Source organism: Colobus angolensis, unplaced genomic scaffold (assembly GCF_000951035.1).
Source record: "Colobus angolensis palliatus isolate OR3802 unplaced genomic scaffold, Cang.pa_1.0 Scaffold58, whole genome shotgun sequence".
NCBI classification, from domain to species: Eukaryota; Metazoa; Chordata; class Mammalia; order Primates; family Cercopithecidae; genus Colobus; species Colobus angolensis.
In genome coordinates this window covers 4,120,094-4,139,541 of record NW_012119376.1, presented here as the reverse complement: position 1 = coordinate 4,139,541, position 19,448 = coordinate 4,120,094, and positions in this window count along the sequence as shown.

Sequence of the window (19,448 nt, the reverse complement as noted above, 5' to 3'; positions counted from 1 at the left end):
TTTTTCCAGTGTGAATATTACACATGCAAACATCTTTGAATTTAAGTCATGTTGATGGAGCATTATGGACATCATTAACTGCCTCTGTTCTGGTTGGGAAGCAACAAATGCTTCTGAATGCTGCAGAATAAGACATCTAGTATGGGCAGAATTGTCATACTGTATTCTAAATTAATCGCCTGTAAGTGAGATCTTAGTAAGCATGTCATTTGTTTGTTAAAGAACAAATGTCAGAAAGATCCTTTAATTCTGTGTATTTTACAAGAGAAGGAAGGGCAAAAATGTAACTAAAAGCATTCTGCTCAAGGTGGGGACATTTTTTGCATGCTTCAATGCATGTGTTAGAAGTTAACTGATCCTTTAATTTAGCCATAGTTATAATCAAGTACAGCTAGCATTAGAAATTATTCATAATACACTTATAATTTTTTAAAACAGGTCTAAAATCTTTTCCTGACAAGATATCATAATTACCCTGTCAGTAGGCCAAGATAATTGGATCATTTCCATAGTATTCAGAGAGGGGTGTTATGAAACCCGGATCATATCCTTATCCTAAATATCCAAAGGATAGAGGGTTCTACAAAAATATATCGATTAATGAACATTCCTCATATACCTAAGCAAATCAGATTTATGGGTCTATTTTAGATACTCTAGATAATACTTCAGTTTAGGAAATGGCTTGGTTTGCCTGTGTTAAATTCAAGCTCCTATCTAAAGCTTTGCGTGTTTGAAGCCCCGGGATGAAATGTTGTGTTCTTGCATATTAATGACATGCTACATCTTATGTTCCTCAGATTTAGGACTGACATTTATCAAATATAGATACAGATCACTCAGTTACATTTGAATTTCAGGTACAAATAATTTTTAGTATAAGTGTGTTTCATGCAAAAATTTTGACATGCATATACCAACTTTGTATCTGAAATTCATATTTAATTTAGTGCCCCATACTTTATCTGGGAACCTTACCCAGAATAAAAAGAGTATGTTTCCTTTTTCAGGTTGGTTATCTAATTTTTAGTGTTAACATCACGTAGAATTAAAGAGAAACATCATTATTCCTTAATTATTTAGCATCAGTCATTTATTTTGGGATTTTATATGTTTCTAGATTACTTAACTCGCTGTACTTTCTTAATTTGAGCTGATTATTAACAATTCCTCAACTGGAGAAGATAAAAATAAAACGAACAATTTCTTTGTGGGGACAATGTCAAAAATGAAGCCTAGTTTGCTGCAGATACAGAAGAATGAATACTGGGAGGTGAATCATGAGTTCTGATGCCACCATACCCATTTATTGTGCATCCTTAGACAAATCAATAAACTTCTCTGAGACCCATCTTTCTTATTAATAAAATAAAATAGGTTAATTTAAAACATTTTAATATTTTATTGATTTTAAAATAGTATTTTTTAATTATAGTAAATCCACCCAAAAGATATTTTGTTCCATTTGGCCTTAAAGACGACAGAAAAACATAAGCTGGTTGCCTCATCTCAAATTGTTTAAATCTGACAATAAAAAATTATTGTACATTTTTTTCTGTTATATGCTATGGAACTGATAACATAAGCCATTGTGTTATTTTTCCATTTCTGTAATAACAAAGTACAGTGGGCCCTGTGTATCTGAAGGTTTCCTATCCACAGATCCAACCAACTATGGATCAAAAATATTTGGAAAAAAAAAATAACAATTCAACAATAAAACTACTACAATTGAAAAAGTAATACAGTATAACAACTATTTACACAGCATTGACATGGCATTAGATATTACCAGTAATCTAGAGAAGATTTAAAGTATACCAGAGAATGTGAGTAGGTTATATACAACTACTAAGCATTTTACATAAAGACATAAGCATTTATTGATTTTGGCATCCACAGGGATCCTGGAATCAATCCCCCATGGATACCAAGGGACTACTGTGCCACAAATTTAGTGACTTGAGGCAACACACGTTATTATCTTATACTTCCAGAAGTCAGAACTTTGAAATGGATTTCATGGGGCTAAAATCAAGAATTCTGAAGAATTTAGTTCCTTCCGGAGATTCCAGGGGAAAATCTATTCCCTCGCCTTTTTTGGCTTTTAGTTGCTACCTGCATCCCTTGACTCATGACTGCTCCCTTCATCATCAAATGTGGTTGGGTGATGTCTTCAAATCTTTCTCTGACTCTAATGTCCCTGCCTTTCTTGTAGAGGGACCCCGCGATTACATCAGGCCTACCTGGCTAATCCAGGATAATTTTCCCATTTCAAAACTCTTAATCACATCTTCAAAGTCTCTTTGCTGTATAAGGTAACATATTAACTGGCTTCGGAAATCAGGGTGTAGCAATCTCAGAGGGCCATTATTCTACATATCACAGGCATTTATTCACAGATTCAGTCAACACATCAGTTATTCATTTCATTTATAGTTGCTAAACACCAAAGATTTTTCAGACAATGGACTTGCTTATAAAGAGACATGGATAATACATAGAATTAGTGCCCTAAAAAATCTCAGTGGAAGAGACTGATAGAGAAGCTGACAATTAAATTATAGACAATTAGGACTAGAAGTCATGTGATGATAATGGAAGACACCTAACTCATTCTGAAAGATGGAATGATGAAAGAAATACTATCAGAAGGTGGGACTATCTAAGGTAAGCTATGGAGGGTAAGAGTGGGCTTGGGTAGGAGATTCACTAAGAGAGAACAACATGAGCAAAGGCAAAGTCACAAGTAGGTTTCTTAAAGATAATAGAAAGTAATTAGATATGGGCATATACACTGTAGAGAGGTGAGTAGTGATCAATGAAGCTGAAGCCGAAATCAAAGTTCTAGATCATAGTGGGCTTTATATATGTTAAGGAGAAGGCACTGCAAGCATTGAAACAATTCAACCAGAGAAGTACATGATCAAGTGTGCCTTTAAGGAAAATGGGTATTGTTGTATGACAGTGAGTCAGCCTAGAATACAGGTAATATAAATATTGTTGTGGATCACATATGAGATTGACACTATTTTAGGCAGTGGTAATAAATATGGAGAGTAGAAGGTGTATTTCAGTGAGACAGGCACAATTGTATTTCAGGAGCAATTGAGTATAAAGATCAAAAGTCTTGATGAAAAGTTTTTCCATACTTATTTGGTTAAATAAAAAGAGTTCCATTTGTGAAAATATAGAATACGGAGAGAATATATTGTGGTATAAAGATGATAAGTTTAGTTTTTATTAGTCTAAAATTAGGGTGCTAAGAAAATTATAAGTTGAGTTGTTTGGTAGACGATTAAATTTATAGTGTCTAAGGTTCTTTGTAAAAGTCAGCATTAGAAATATGGATTTGAAATTTATCTAAATACAGATAATAGAAGCCATGATAATAGATGAACTATTCCAGGAAACACTGTTAGAGTAAAAAAGTCATGAAAAATGAATAGAAGGATATGATGAAAACTAATTATCTAAAGGACAGACAGAGTCCATAAAACAGATTGAAAAAGACAGGCCAGCTGGTTAGAGGGAAAACAAATTGAGACTAAATCATGAAAGGAGGGAGTTTTAAGGACCATAGAGTGATCAAATCAAGTATGATAAAAGCTAATAAATATTGAATGTGATTTAGAAACTAGAGGCCATTGCTGACCTTGCCAAAAATAAGACCTTATTTACAATGAACAGATAATACAGTTGAAGAGATGATATAAAGATTAAGGATGTTACATACACGCATGTGCATATTCACATGCACAAAGTATATAATCACATGAAGTTGGGTTAGCCTATAAATGACACCTTTACCTGATCTTCCAGTTTTAGCATTGTGTTTTATTTATCAAGTGGCTCAATGGACACAGATTTAAATGAGCTGTTTTCTCTTTTTCTCTGTCATTTCAGATTATGGTAAATTATTTCCTCATTTCTGAAAATCATAGGTGTATCTACTACTGGGAAAAACATGAAAAACATAATGCAGTTGCTTCTTTCAAAAATATTCATTTTAGTTAAAAACACTTGGACAAGACATGAAGCTTCAATGAGAATTTTATTATTATTTTTTGACCCAAGGATTTTCTAAAACTAAAACATTAGAATTTTTTCTATGCTTTTAAAATTTTTAATTCTTTTATTTCAGTAGGTTTTGGGGGAACAGGTGGTGTTTGGTTACATGCATAAGTTCTTTGGTGGCGATTTCTGAGATTTTTGTGCACCCATCACCTGAGCAGTGTACACTGTACCCAATGTGCAGCCTTTTATCTCTCACCATCCCCCACCCTTTCCCTTGAGTCCTCAAAGTCCAGTGTGTCACTCTTATGCCTTTGCAACCTCATAGCTTAGCTCCCACATATGAGCGAGAACATACGATGTTTGATTTTCTGTTCCTGAGCTATTTCATTTAGACTAATAGTCTCCAATTCCATCCAGGTTGCTGCGAATGTCATTATTTTGTTCCTTTTTATAGCTGAGTAGTATTCCATGATGTATATACATATGTACATATATATACATACACACACACACACACACACATATATATATATGTATAAATAAACACATTTTCTTACCCACTCATTGATTGATGGACATTTGGGCTGGTTCCGTATTTTTGGAATTGCAAATTGTGCTGCTGTAAACATGAGTATGCAAGTATCTTTTTTGTATAATGACTTCTTTTCCTCTGAGTAGATACCTAGTAGCAGGATTGCTGGATCAAACTGTAGATATACTTTTAGTTCTTTAAGGAATCTCTACAGTGTTTTCCATAGTGGCTGTGCTAGTTTATATTCCCATCAACAGTGTAAAAGCATTCCCTTTTCATCACATTCACGCCAACATCTATTATTTTTTGATTTTTTGATTACGGCCATTCTTGCAGGAGTGAGATGGTATCGCATTGCGGTTTCAATTTGCATTTCCCTGATAATTAGTGATATTGAACATTTTTCCATGTGCTCATTGGCCACTTGTTTATCTTCTTTGGAGAATTGTCTATGCATGTCCCCCCCCTTTTTTTTGTAATAGAGCCTTGCTCTGCCACCCAAGGTGGAGTGCAGTGGCACAATCTCAGCTCACTGCAACCTCTGCTCCAGGGTTCAAGCCATTCTCCTGCCTTAGTCTCCTTAGTAGCTGGGACTACAGGTGCATGCCACCACACTCACTTAGCCCACTTTTCGAAGGGATTGCATGTTATTTTCTTGCTGATTTGTTTGAGTTCTTTGTAGATTCCGGATCTTAGTCCTTTGTCAGATATACAGATTGTGAAGATTTTCTCCTACTCTCTGGGTTGTCTGTTAACTCTGCTGATTATTTCTTTCTCTGCACAGAAGCTTTTTAGTTTTGTTAAGTCCCATCTACTTATCTTTGTTTCGTTGCATTTGCTTTTGGGTTTTTGGTCATGAAGTCTTTGCTTAAGACAATGTCTAGAAGGATTTTTCCGATATTATCTTCTGGAATCTTTATGGTTTCAGGTCTTAGATTTAGGTCTTTAATCCATCTTGAGTTGATTTTTGTATAATGTGAGAGATGAGAATCCAAATTCACTCTTCTACATGTGGCTTGCCAATTGTCCCAGAATTATTTGTTGAATAGCGTGTCCCTTCCCCACTTTATATTTTTGTTGGCTTTGTTGACCATCAGTTGGCTGTATTTGGCTTTATTTCTAGGTTCTCTATTCTGTTCCATTGGACTATGTGCCTGTTTTTATACCACTGCCATGTTGTTTTGGTGAATATGACCTTATAGTATAGTTTGCAGTCAAGGTACTTGATGGCTCCAGATTTGTTCCTTTTGCTTAGTATTGCTTTGGCTATGTGGGCTCTTTTTGGTTCCACATGAATTTTAGGATTGTTTTTTCCAGTTTTGTAAAGAATGATGGTGGTATTTTCATGGGAATTGCATTGAATTTGTAGGTTGCTTTTGGCAGTACGGTAATTTTCACAATATTGATTCTACCCATCCATAAGCATGGGATGTGTTTTTATTTTTTAAGTCATCTATGATTTTTTTTCAGCAGTGTTTTTTAGTTTTCCTTGCAAAGGTTTTTCTAATTTGTAAGTATTTTACTTTATTTTTATTTTTTGCAGCTATTGTGAAAGGGGTTGAGTTCTTGATTTGATTCTCAGCTTGGCTGCTGTTGGTGTATAGCAGAGCTACTGATTTGTGTACCTTAATTTTGTCTCCTGAAACTTTGCTGAATACATTTACCAGTTCTAGGAGCTTTTTGGATGAGTCTTTAGGATTTTTTATGGTTAGCAAAGTTTGAGCCTAAGTTCCAAAGCTGTGGACACTAGAAAATTGGATTATATCATCAGCAAACAGCGACAGTTTGACTTCCTCTTCACTGATTCGGATGCTTTCTTGTCTGATTGCTCTGGCTAGGACTTCCAGTACTATGTTGAATAGAACTGAAAAAGTGGAGATCCTTGTCTTGTTCCACTTCACAAGGGGAATGCTTTAAACTTTCCCCTGTTTTTGCTAAAATAAAGCTATGCTAATATTATTCTCTCCTCTTTAAAATGAAAAATTTAAAAATAAGATGTCATCGTTTTTAAACAAGAAATAAAGAAGATCCTCAATAGTATCTAGATATATTTGCTTTAGAGTCAGAAAAATTCTAATGTTGTAATTTTCCTCAAGATATTTGCTCTATGTGAGCATTGCCATTGAGGATTTTTTCACTGATAGAGGTAAAAGACATTCTGTATTTTTAAGACAGTCATTCAAATTTCTATTAAAAATGCAAAAAGAATACAGGAGAGACACAAAATTTATACAATTTTCAATTGACAGTCTATATTTTAAAATAAGAGTTGGGAGTCCTGCTTGAGACTTAATGCATTTTTAAGCTTTTAAATCATAACAGAAAAATGTCAAATGGGATTTGAAAATTGTCAAACTTTGTTTTTGAAAAAATCATTTACATAGTCTTCCTGATAACATTACATATAGTTCTCTTCCCTTTCTTTTTAAATATAAGCCTCATTAAAAGTAAATCCAACATTTGAACTCTGGAATAGCATCATAATATGTAAATTGATTAAAAAAATTTTCGTCTCACAGATACAACGTTTCTTTTTGACAAATGCAACTTTCAGTGTTATAAAATATTCAAGTCTCATAATTTACTATGGGATAGACATAAATATTATACCTAATGTGAGTGCAAGGGACATAATGGGCTTCTCAAATGGAGGAACCGAAGCATAGGAAACTGAAGTAATTTGCTCAAAGTAACACAGGTGGTCAATATCTAAAGTAATCTGAAAGATTCAAAGACCCTTCCTGAGCTATATGAGTGTAAAGTCGCTATATGGGTTAATAGGTTAGTTTGTGTGAATGCAAGTTTCTTTTTTTTTTTTTTTATTATACTTTAAGTTCTAGGGTACATGTGCATAACGTGCAGGTTTGTTACATATGTATACTTGTGCCATGTTGGTGTGCTGCACCCATCAACTCGTCAGCACCCATCAATTCATCATTTATATCAGGTATAACTCCCCAATGCAATCCCTCCCCCCTCCCCTCCTCCCCATGATAAGCCCCAGTGTGTGATGTTCCCCTTCCCGAGTCCAAGTGATCTCATTGTTCAGTTCCCACCTATGAGTGAGAACATGCGGTGTTTGGTTTTCTCTTCTTGTGATAGTTTGCTAAGAATGATGGTTTCCAGCTGCATCCATGTCCCTACAAAGGACGCAAACTCATCCTTTTTTATGGCTGCATAGTATTCCATGGTGTATATGTGCCACATTTTCTTAATGATTTATCTTTACCCTATATTTGGTGGAGGACACAGCCCAATAGCAAGTGAGAGGAGCCTATCTCTCTCCACCCTTTGTAGTAGCCAAGTGGAGGACATTGTTCTACGCAGGACAACAATGGTAAGATTGCTGGTAATGCTCTCTCTCATTCTCATTCCTGAATTGGATTTTGTATTGCCTGGTGTCTTAGGTTAATTTATTTGTTTATTTGGATGTGTCTGGAGCTTCTTCCTTCTTGTGGGTTCGTGGTCTCGCTGTCAGGAGAGAAGCTGCAGACCTTCATGGTGCGTGTTACAGCTTTTAAAGGCAGCACGGAGTTGTTCCTTCTTTCCGGTGGGTTCGTGGTTTCGCTGGCTTCAGGAGTGAAGCTGCAGACCTTGGAGGTTTAAGTGTTACAGCTCATAAAGGCAGCGTGGACCCAAAGAGTGAGCAGCAGCAGCAAGATTTATTGCAAACAGCAAAACAACAAAGCTTTCACAGTCTGGAAGGGACCCCAGTGGGTTGTGCCTGGCTCAGGCAGCCTGCTTTTATTCCCTTATCTGGCCCCACCCACATTCTGCTGATTGGTCCATTTTACAGAGAGCTGATTGGTGCGTTTACAATCCTTGAGCTAGACACAGAGTCACAGAGAGCTAGTTAGCTAGATACAGAGTTGGCTAGATACAGAGTACCAACTGGTGTATTTACAAACCTTGAGCTAGACACAGAGTGCTGATTGTTGTATTTATAAATCCTGAGCTAGACACAGAATGCTGATTGGTGCATTTACAATCCTTGAGCTAGACACAGAGTCACAGAGTGCTAGTCCTCTAAGTCTTCACTAGGTTAGCTAGATACAGAGTACCAACTGGTGTATTCACAAACCCTGACCTGGACACAGAGTGCTGATTGATGCACATGCAATCCTCTGGCTAGATATAAAAGTTCTCCAAGTCCCCATCAGGTTCAGGAGCCCAGCTGGCTTCACCCAGTGGATCCTGCACCGGGACTGCAGGTGGAGCTGCCTGCCAGTCCCGAGTGGCACTGCTCTCCTCAGTCCTTGGGCTGTGGATGGGACCAGGCGCCACAGAGCACGGGGTGGCACCCATCGGGGAGGCTCAGTCCGCACGGGAGCCCACCGCAGTGGGAGAAGCTCAGACATGGCAGGCTGCAGGTCCCGAGCCCTGCTCCGCCAGGAGGCACCTAAACCCAGTGAGAATTTGAGTGCAGCCCTGGTTGGCCGGCATTGCTGGGGACCCTGTGCAACCTCCGCAACTGCTGGACTGGGTGCTAAGCCCCTCACTGCCCTGGGCCTACGGTGCCTGCCAGCAGCTCTGTGTGCGGGGCCCGCGAGTCTGCGCCCGCACCCGCCGCGCCCGAACTCGCACAGGTTCACGAGCGCCATGTGCAGCCCTGGTTCCGGCCCGCGCCTCTCTCTCCACACTTCCCCACAAGCAGAGGGAGGCAGCTTCGGTCTCAGCCTCCCCAGAGAGGGGCTCCCAGCCAGCCTTGGCGGGCTGAAGGGCTCCTCAAGCGCCGCCAGAGTGGACGCCGAGGCCGAGGAGGCGCTTAGATTGAGGGCTGCTAGCACATTGTCACCTCTCATGAGGAATGGAGGTGGTGTGGAGGTGGTGGGAGTAGAATGACAAATAGATTCGTATGGAACCTCTTTTGAGATAACCAGCTTGAGATAAATAGATGGCGCTTTCTCTTTCTTTCTTTCTTTCTTTTTTTTTTTTTTTTCTTTTTCTGATACAGAGTCTTGCTCTGTCGCCCAGGCTGGAGTGCAGTGGCGCAATCTCGGCTCACTGCAAGCCCCGCCTCCCAGGTTCAAGCCATTCTCCTGCCTCAGCCTCCCAAGTAGCTGGGACTACAGGTGACTGCCACCACGCCTGGCTTTTTTTTTTTTTTTTTTTTTGCATTTGGTAGAGACGGAGTTTCACCGTGTTAGCCAGGATGGTCTTGATCTCCTGACCTCATGATCCGGCCACCTTGACCTCCCAAAGTGCTAGGATTACAGGTATAAGCCACCCTGCCTGGCCTCGCTTGTTCTTGTTTAATGCAATTTTCTAGAGTCCTCAGCTTTGGAACTTAGGCGCTTGCTAAGAAAAATCTTAATATTTATCTCTTTTGTCATATATATATATGTGTATATATATATATTTTTTCAGTCATCTTTCAGACACATTGGGAGGCATTTGCTTGTGACTTGTAATAAGGCACAGATTTAGGCATCTCTTGGATATTGAAGTCAAATATTACCTAAAAGTCTCCAAATAGCACCCCAAATTCTAAAGTATACTTAGGAACTGTTAAGAGGATAACTTGCATTCAAACTAGGCACACAATTTGCCGGGCGCGGTGGCTCAAGCCTGTAATCCCAGCACTTTGGGAGGCCGAGACGGGCGGATCGCGAGGTCAGGAGATCGAGACCATCCTGGCTAACACGGTGAAGCCCCGTCTCTACTAAAAAATACAAAAAACTAGCCGGGCGAGGTGGCGGGCGCCTGTAGTCCCAGTCACTCCGGAGGCTGAGGCAGGAGAATGGCGTAAAAACCCGGGAGGCGGAGCTTTCAGTGAGTTGAGATCCGGCCACTGCACTCCAGCCCGGGCGACAGAGCGAGACTCCATCTCAAAAAAAAAAAAAAAAAAAAAAAAAATTAGACACACAATCTAGATATAATGAAAGAAAATATTGATAAATTCAAATAAAACTTTTCCATAGACAAAAATATTAGCAAATAAACAATAAAAATCAACTGATGACAAGAAAATATTGCAGAGATAAAGTTCTAAAAATTGGAGAATTTCAGGGTAAAAAGTATAAACACCTGACAGAAAGAAATTAATAGACAATTTGTAAGAAAATTAGTATAAAAGTGATTCTCCAATGCCAGAATAGATATTAGCTCTACTCATATGAGAGAAATACAAATTAAAATTACTGTGTGCTTGGGGGCAGTGGCTCACTCCTGCAATCCCAACACTTTGGGAGGCTGAGGTGGGAGAATCACTTGATCTCAGGAATTTGAGACCAGCCTTGGCAACATGGTGAGACCAGGTCTCTAAAAAAAAAAAAATTTAAAAATTAAAGAATCATCTGGGTGCATGGCACCTCACTGTAGTTCCAGCTACTGGAGAATAAACAATCAATGGTAAAACTAACTCAAAGAATGAAATACTTTAGTTAGGTAACACCATACAAATTAGTGTAGACAAATGATTAGTGTAGACAGGGATACTGAGGCAGGACCCTCAGAGGTCCAGGCTATAGGGAGCTATAATTGTACCACTGCACTCCATTCTGAGTGACAGAATGAGACCCTGTCTAAAAAGCAAACATACAAACAAAACACAACACACACACAACTACATATCAACTTGGCAAAAGTTAAAAAGCTTGACAAAACATTCTGTTGGTAAAAGCTGTGGAGAATCAGGCATATTTTACAAATGGGAATGCAAATGGGAATACGAACAGGTCTTGTGAAGTAGAAATCAGAAATATCTAGCAAATTTGCATTTATGTTTTATCTTTGACTCAACAATTCCACTACTAGAAATTTACTCTGATGAGTCAAGTATGAAAATTTGAAATATGAAAAGACTTCTGCACAAGATTATTCATTGCACAGTTTTTTAATTGCAAAATATTGCAAACAATATAAATGCAAATAAGCAGGATACTGGTTAACTGTGGTACATATGTAAATGCAAATATGCAGGATACTGGTTAACTGTGGTACATACACAATGAAATATTGGATAGCTTTTTAAAAAGAGCTCTTTGACTAGTGTAAAATGTAAAATGATTTCTCAGAATTTTTTAGTGAAGAAAAGCTAAGTGTAAATAATATTGGCAACCTGTTATTTCTGTATAAGAAAAAAGAGAAAATATGTAAAAGAATCAACCTACTTTTGAAAGAAAAAACATAGGAAAGAGAAGTTATAAACTCATGAGATTTGGAATAGGAAGATGCTGGAAGGAATTAGGGAGCAATATGATTCTCTGAATATACCTGTTTTGTACAGGTTTACTTTTGAAGCCACTTTAATATTTGACATAGACAAAAATAAGTAAAAATAAAAAATTGGGGACATAAGAGCCTAAAATATAATATAAACAAACTAAACAAATTGTATTTCAAATAAAAAAATACATGTGTATTTCAAATAAGTAAATACCTTCTTTTATCAAAAAAATAAATGTTCAAGGAAGATAGGGCAGGAGCAAAAGACAAAGGAACCAGGCTGAAGGTGCTTCTCCTGGGCAGATCTTAGACAATGTAAGCCTTAAAATAGGTAATGAAATTAATGGATGCTATGATTTGAGTGTTTGCATACCACCCAAATTTACCTTGAAATACCCCAAGGGGATAGTATTAAGTGTTGGGCTTTTGGAAAATGATTAGGTAATGAATGGCATTAATGTGCTATAATAGAGGATCTAGAGATCTCACCTCTTGCAACATGTGAGGATACAGGAAGAAGGTGTCATCTATGAAATAGAAAGTGGGTGCCCTCTAGACCTCAAATTTGCTGGCATCCTGATCTTGGACTTTCTAGCCTCCAGAACTGTAGGAAATAAATTTTTGTTGTTTATATGCTACTCAGTCTAGAGAATCCCAAAAGGATCAAGACAATGGATTATAACTCATTGAATGAAAATGAAATATATGTGTCCTTAGTGATGTCAGTTACTAAGTGTACAAGGGCTTAGGGCACAAGGAAAAGTTCTTTATATACAGTATAATGCCAATTACTAAATGCAAAAGGAATGATGAAATTAGAAAATCACCATTTGAAAAACATTGTCAGAATAATTGATTCTGATACAGACAATAAATGGGAGTAAATTAGTGGGTAAGAAGGGAGAGGGTATTTATGTTATTTCAAAATATATCTCCCCCAATATTCATTAATACAAGGGAACTTTACCCTGCAGAAATCTGCTGACTTCACTTAATCAAATAATAAGAGTTATTTCTAGTTATGGAACAAAGCAAAATAACTTGCACAACCTCAAATTAATCAAAATGAAGCATCAGACACCTATAAATAGGGGGAAATTCTACAAAATAACTGTCCCGTAGTCTTTAAAATTTTCAAGGTCATAGATGGATGAAGAATGACTAAAGAACAGTTACTGATTTAAAAAATACTAAATAGATTAAACCTGAAGGCAACATGTGATTTTGGATTATATTGTGGACTTTTTCGGTGAAAGACATTCTTGAGACAATTAGCATTTAGGTCTGTAAATTAGATCTTGAACTTATATCAATTATACAATTGGAGTACTTATAATTAAGCTATTATACAAATATAATAGCTAAATAAGTATGTATTTATCCTGTTGGAAAATATACACAGGCATCATATCTACAGCTTACTCTCAAATGGTTTAGAAAAATATGAAATGTCCTTGTATAAAGAGAAAATTCTAAGAGAAAATATGGTATATGTTAATAATTGGAGAACATGGGTTAAAGGCATGCAGGAGTTTTATCTGTTACTTTTTCAAGGTTTCTGTAAAATCATTTAAAATTTAAAAATCATAAAAAATGAAAATGTGAAAGTTATAAAATAAAAATATTTAACTCTTCACAGACAACTTTAAGGATAGACAGCATGGCTGAAAGCTTATGAGCAAGTAAGTACTCTGGAGCCAAATTGTCCTAGAGCTACAATACCAGCTCTAGCATTTATTTGTTGTAATATCTTGGGCAAGTTATTTCAAAGGTTTTGCCTCAGGTTCCTTATATTTAAAATATAAGTGTTTTACATGGGGGCTCTTAGGAAGATTAATTGAATAGGTATGTATATATCACTCTCAGACAGAGGCTGGCACATAATGAATAATGTATAAATGCTTGTAAAATAAAATGAAATGTATTTATTCTGATATCTATCATGAAGCAAAGAACAAAATATTTATAATATGTAATATATATCATCAATATGGTCAAAATAGGAACCAAAATACATCTTGTTGAGAAATGAATTCCTATTCAAGATAGTGCATGCAGCATTAATTTTACAAACAGGAAAAAAAACAATGAGAACTAAGACAAATTAAGTAATAGCACCTAAGAGCCATAAGACAGCCTGGTTGAATCAGGACCCACCATTAGTGTAATGCAAAATAAAAATTGGCATTCCTTAGTTTTATGATTAGAATAAAATCTGAATACCAATCTAAATTTGGACCATACTTTTAACAGTAAAAGTTAAGGAATGGAGTTCTGAGAAAGATAGAATAAAGTAGACATAGTAATTTTTTTCAGAGATAACACATGAACATAAAACCACAATATATATTGAAAAAATCATAAAACAGCTGAAAAAGAAGTTCTGAAAGATAAACATGAAATCTTTGTATTGTTTTGTTTATTATGCATGTTTTGGAGGTGTTTAGTCTGGATTTAATTTGTTTATGGATGTTTAAAAACTTTGTATAGTTCTATCAATTTAGAAGCGTATATATGCGTGTATGTGTATGTATTTGTATGCTATTTCTGTGTTGCTTTTATATGGAATCAATAAAATTGATAAATAGATGCCCAACACTCAAAGGAAACACAGGAAACATTAGTTGAAAACTGGGAAAGTTTAAGCAAAGATGAAAGGAATGCTTTTGTAACTTCATCACTTGAAAGGGAAAGAAGAAATAGGGAAGGTATGGAGAGGTTAGAACGATTCTAGGGAAAGTGCCCAAAGAGTGTATGCTGATCTCCAAGAGCCAGAAGACTAGGGCAAGAAGCAAGCACTGTGGATGCAGCACATCTGCATTCAATCAATTCTTTTTTATAAAACGCTCTGTTTCTCCTCTCCTTCTGTGAAATCACCCTTCTAAAAGCCCTGAGGGGGTTGGAACGTGTGTGCTTCCTCCTTACAAACCTCTCTTGGCATCAGGGGACATGTCTCTGTTAATTTAACACAAAACAAAAAGTATACGTAGAAAAAGTTTGCCTCTCTTTTTCTGTTGTTTGGAAGTTTCAGAAGGAATGGTACCAGCTCCTCTTTGTACCTCTGGTAGAATGCTGTGAATCTGTCTGGTCCTAGGCTTTTTTTGGTTGGTAGGCTATTAATTACTGCATCTATTTCGGAACTTGATATTGGTCTATTCAGGGATTTAACTTCTTCCTTGTTTAGTCTTGGGAGGGTGTACGTGTCCAGGAATTTGTCCATTTCTTCTAGATTTTCTAGTTTATTTGCATAGAGGTGTTCATAGTATTTTCTGATGGTAGTTTGTATTTCTATGGGATCAGTGGTAATATCCCCTTTATCATTTTTTTGTTGTGACTCTTTGATTCTTCTCTTTTTTCTTCTTTATCAGTCCAGCCAGCGATCTATCTATTTTGTTAATCTTTTCAAAAATCCAGCTCCTGGATTCACTGATTTTTTGAAGGGTTTTTTGTGTCTCTATCTCCTTCAGTTCTGCTCTGATTTTAGTCATTGCTTGTCTTCTGCTAGTTTTTGAATTTGTTTGCTTTGCTTCTCTAGTTCTTTTAATTGTGATGTTAGGGTGTCTATTTTAGATCTTTCCCACTTTCCCCTGTGGGTGTGTAGTGCTATAAATTTCCCTTTAAACACTGCTTTAACTGTGTTCCAGAGATTCTGGTATGTTGTGTCTTTGTTCTCATTGCTTTCAAATAACTTATTTATTTCTGCTTTAATTTTGTTATTTACCCCGTAGTCATTTAGGAGCAGATTGTTCAGTTTTCATGCAGTTGTGTGGTTTTGAGAATTTCTTAATCCTGGGTTGTACTTCGATTTCACTGCTGTCTGGAGACTGTTTGATGTGATTTTCATTCTTTTGCATTTGCTGAGGAGTGTATTACTTCCAATCATGCGGTCAATTTTAGAATAAGTGCGATATGGTGCTGAGAAGAACATATATTCTGCTAGTTTGGGGTGGAGAGTTCTGTAGATGTCTATTAGATCTGCTTGGTTCAGAGCTGAGTTCAAGTGCTGAATATCCTTGTTAATTTTCTTGCTGATCTGTCTATTATTGACAGTGTAATGTTAAAGTCTCCCACTATTATTGTGTGGGAGTTTAAGTGCCTTTGTAGGTCTGTAAGAACTTGCTCTATGAATCTGGGTGCTCCTGTATTGGGTGCATATATATTTAGGATAGTTAGCTCTTCTTGTTGCATTGATCCCTTTACCACTATGTAATGCCCTTTTCTTTTTTGATCTTTGTTGGTTTAAAGTCTGTTTTATCAGAGACTAGGATTACAACTCCTGCTTTTTTTTTTTTTTTTTTTTTTTTTTTTTTTTTTTGCTTTCCATTTGCTTGGTAAATATTCCTCCGCCCTCCTTTATTTTGAGACTACGTGTGTCTTTGCATGAGAGATGGGTCTCCTGAATACAGCACACCAATGGGTGTTAACTATTTATCCAATTTGTCAGTCTGTGTCTTTTAATTGGGGCTTTTAGCCCATTTACATTTAAGGTTAATATTGTTATGTGTGATTTTGAGCCTGTCATCATGCTGCCAGCTGGTTATTTTGCTCATTAGTTGATGCAGTTTCTTCATAGTGTCAATGGCCTTTACAATTTGTTATGTTTTTGCAGTGGCTGGTACCAATTTTTCCTTTCCACATTTATTGCTTCCTTCAGGAGCTCTTGTAAGGAAGGCCTTGTGGTGACAAAATCTCTCAGTATTTGCTTGTCGGTCAAGAATTTTATTTCTCCTTTGCTTATGAAGCTTAGTTTGGCTGGATATGACATTTTGGGTTGAAAACTGTTTTCTTTAAAAATGGTGAATATTGGCCCCCACTCTCTTCTGACTTGTAGGGTTTCCACAGAGAGATCTGCTGTTAGTCTGATGGGCTTCCCTTTGTGGCTAACCCACCCCTTCTCTCTGGCTGCCTTTAACATATTTGCCTTCATTTCAACCTTGGAGAATCTGACAATTATGTGTTTTGGGGTTGCTCTTCTTCAGGAGTATCTTTGTGGTGTTCTCTGTATTTCCTAAATTTGTTGGCCTGTATTGCTAGGTTGGGGAAGTTATCCTGGATAATATCTTGAAGAGTGTTTTCCATCTTGGTTCCATTCTCCCTGTCACTTTCAGGTACACCAATCAAACACAGGTTTGGTCTTTTCACATAGTCCCATATTTCTTGGAGGCTTTGTTCTTTCCTTTTCATTCTTTTTTTCTCTAATCTTGTCTTCACACTTTATTTCATTAAGTTGATCTTCAATCTCTGATATCCTTTCTTCTACTTGATCAAGTCAGCTACTGATAGTTGTGAAACTGGAAGCATTCCCTTTGAAAACTGGCACAGGGCAAGGATGCCCTCTCTCATCACTCCTATTCAACATAGTATTAGAAGTTCTGGCAAGGGCAAACAGGCAAGAGAAAGAAATAAAGGAAGAGAGAAAGTCAAATTGTCTCTGCAGATGACATAATTGTATATTTAGAAAACCCCATTGTCTCAGCCTCCAATCTCCTTAAGCTGATAGGCAAATTCAGCAAAGTCTCAGGAAACAAAATCAATGTGCAAAAATCACAAACATTTTTCTATACAGCAATAACAGACAAACAGAGAGCCAAATCATGAGTGAACTCCCATTCACAATTGCTGCAAAGAGTTAAAATACCTAGGAATACAACTTACAATGGATGTGAAGGACTCTTCAAGGAGAACTACAGATCACTGCTGAAGGAAATAAGAGAAGACACAAACAAATGGGAAAACATTCCATGTTCATGGATAGGAAGAATCAATATTGTGAAAGCAGCTATCCTGCCCAATGTAACTTATAGATTCAGTGCTATCCCCATCAAGATACCACTGACTTTTTTTCACAGAAGTAGAAAAAATTACCTTAAATTTCATATAGAATAAAAAAAGAGCCTATATAGCCAAGACAATCCTAAGAAAAAGGAGAAAGCTGGAGGCCTCTTACTACCTGACTTCAAATAATACTACAAGGCTACAGTAACCAAAACAGCATGGTACTGGTACCAAAACAGATACATAGGCCAATGGAACAGAATGGAGGCCTCAGAAATAATGCCACACATCTAGAACCTGACACATCTAGATCTTTGACAAATCTGACAAAAACAAGCAATGGAGAAAGGATTCCCCATTTAATAAATGGTGTTGGGAAAACTGGCTAGCCATATACTGAAAACTGAAACTGGATCCCTTCCTTACACCTTATATGGCAATGAACTCAAGATGGATTAAAGACTTAAACATAAGACCTAAAACCATAAAAACCCTACAAGAAAACCTAGGCAATGCCATTCACGACATAAGCATGGGTGAAGACTTCATGACTAAAACACTAAAAGCAATTGCAGCAAAAGGCAAAATTGACAAATGGGATGTAATTAAAGAGTTTCTGCACAGCAAAATAAACTATCATCAGAGTGAACAGGCAACCTACAGAATGAGAGAACATTTTTGCAATCTATCCATCTGACAAAGGGCTAATATCCAGAATCTACAAAGAACTTAAATAAATTTACAAGAAAAAAATGAACAACCCCATCAAAAAGTGGCAAATGATATGAACAGACACTTCTCAAAAGAAGACATTTACGCAGGCAACAAACATATGAAAAATAGCTTATCATCACTGATCATTAGAGAAATGCAAACCAAAACCACAATGAGATACCATCTCATGCCAAATAGAATCGAGATCATTAAAAAGTCAGTAAACAACAGATGCTGGAGAGGATGTGGAGAAATAGGAACAGTTTCATACTGTTGGTGGGAGTGTAAATTAGTTCAACCATTGTGGAAAACAGTGTGGCAATTCCTCAAGGATCCAGAAGTAGAAATACTATTTGACCCAGCAATCCCACTACTGAGTATATACCCAACAGATTATAAATCTTTCTACTATAAAGACACATGCACAAGTATGTTTACTGCAGCACTATTCACAAAAGCAAAGACTTGGAACCAACCCAAATACCCATCAATGATAGACTGGATAAAGAAAATGTGGCACATATACACCATGGAATACTATGCAGCCATTAAAAAGGATGAGTTCATGTCCTTTGCAGGGACATGTATGAAGCTGGAAACCATCATTCTTGGCCAACTAACCCAGGAACAGAAAAAAAAAGACACCACATGTTCTCACTCATAAGTGGGAGTTGAACAATGAGAACACATGGTCACAGGGAGGGGAACCTCACACACTGGGGCCTATCTGGTGGTAGGGGGTTTAAGGGAGGGATAACATTAGGAGAAATACCTAATGTAGATGACAGGTTGATGGGTGCAGCAAACTACCAAGACACAGGTATACCTATGTAACAAACCTGCACATTCTGCACATGTATCCCAGAACTTAAAGTATATATACACACACACACATATATATACACACACATATATGTATATATACACAGATATATACACATTTATATACATGCAGACATGTATGCATTTATATACTCACAGACATATATACATATATATATATATATATATATATAAAGTTGACCTCAACTTTGTTCGATGATTTAATAATACTGATCTGAAAATCTTGTCTTCAATTTCTGGATTTGAAATCTGCCCAAGTTACTAGTCTGTCTAGCTGTATAACCAGTGTAAAAGGTGAAAACTGCAATAAAATCTATCTGATCTCATTCATGGTTTATGAGCCCTCTCTTACACCTTACACTTCATATTTTTTTTTTCTCTCCACCTGTTTTTTTTTTTT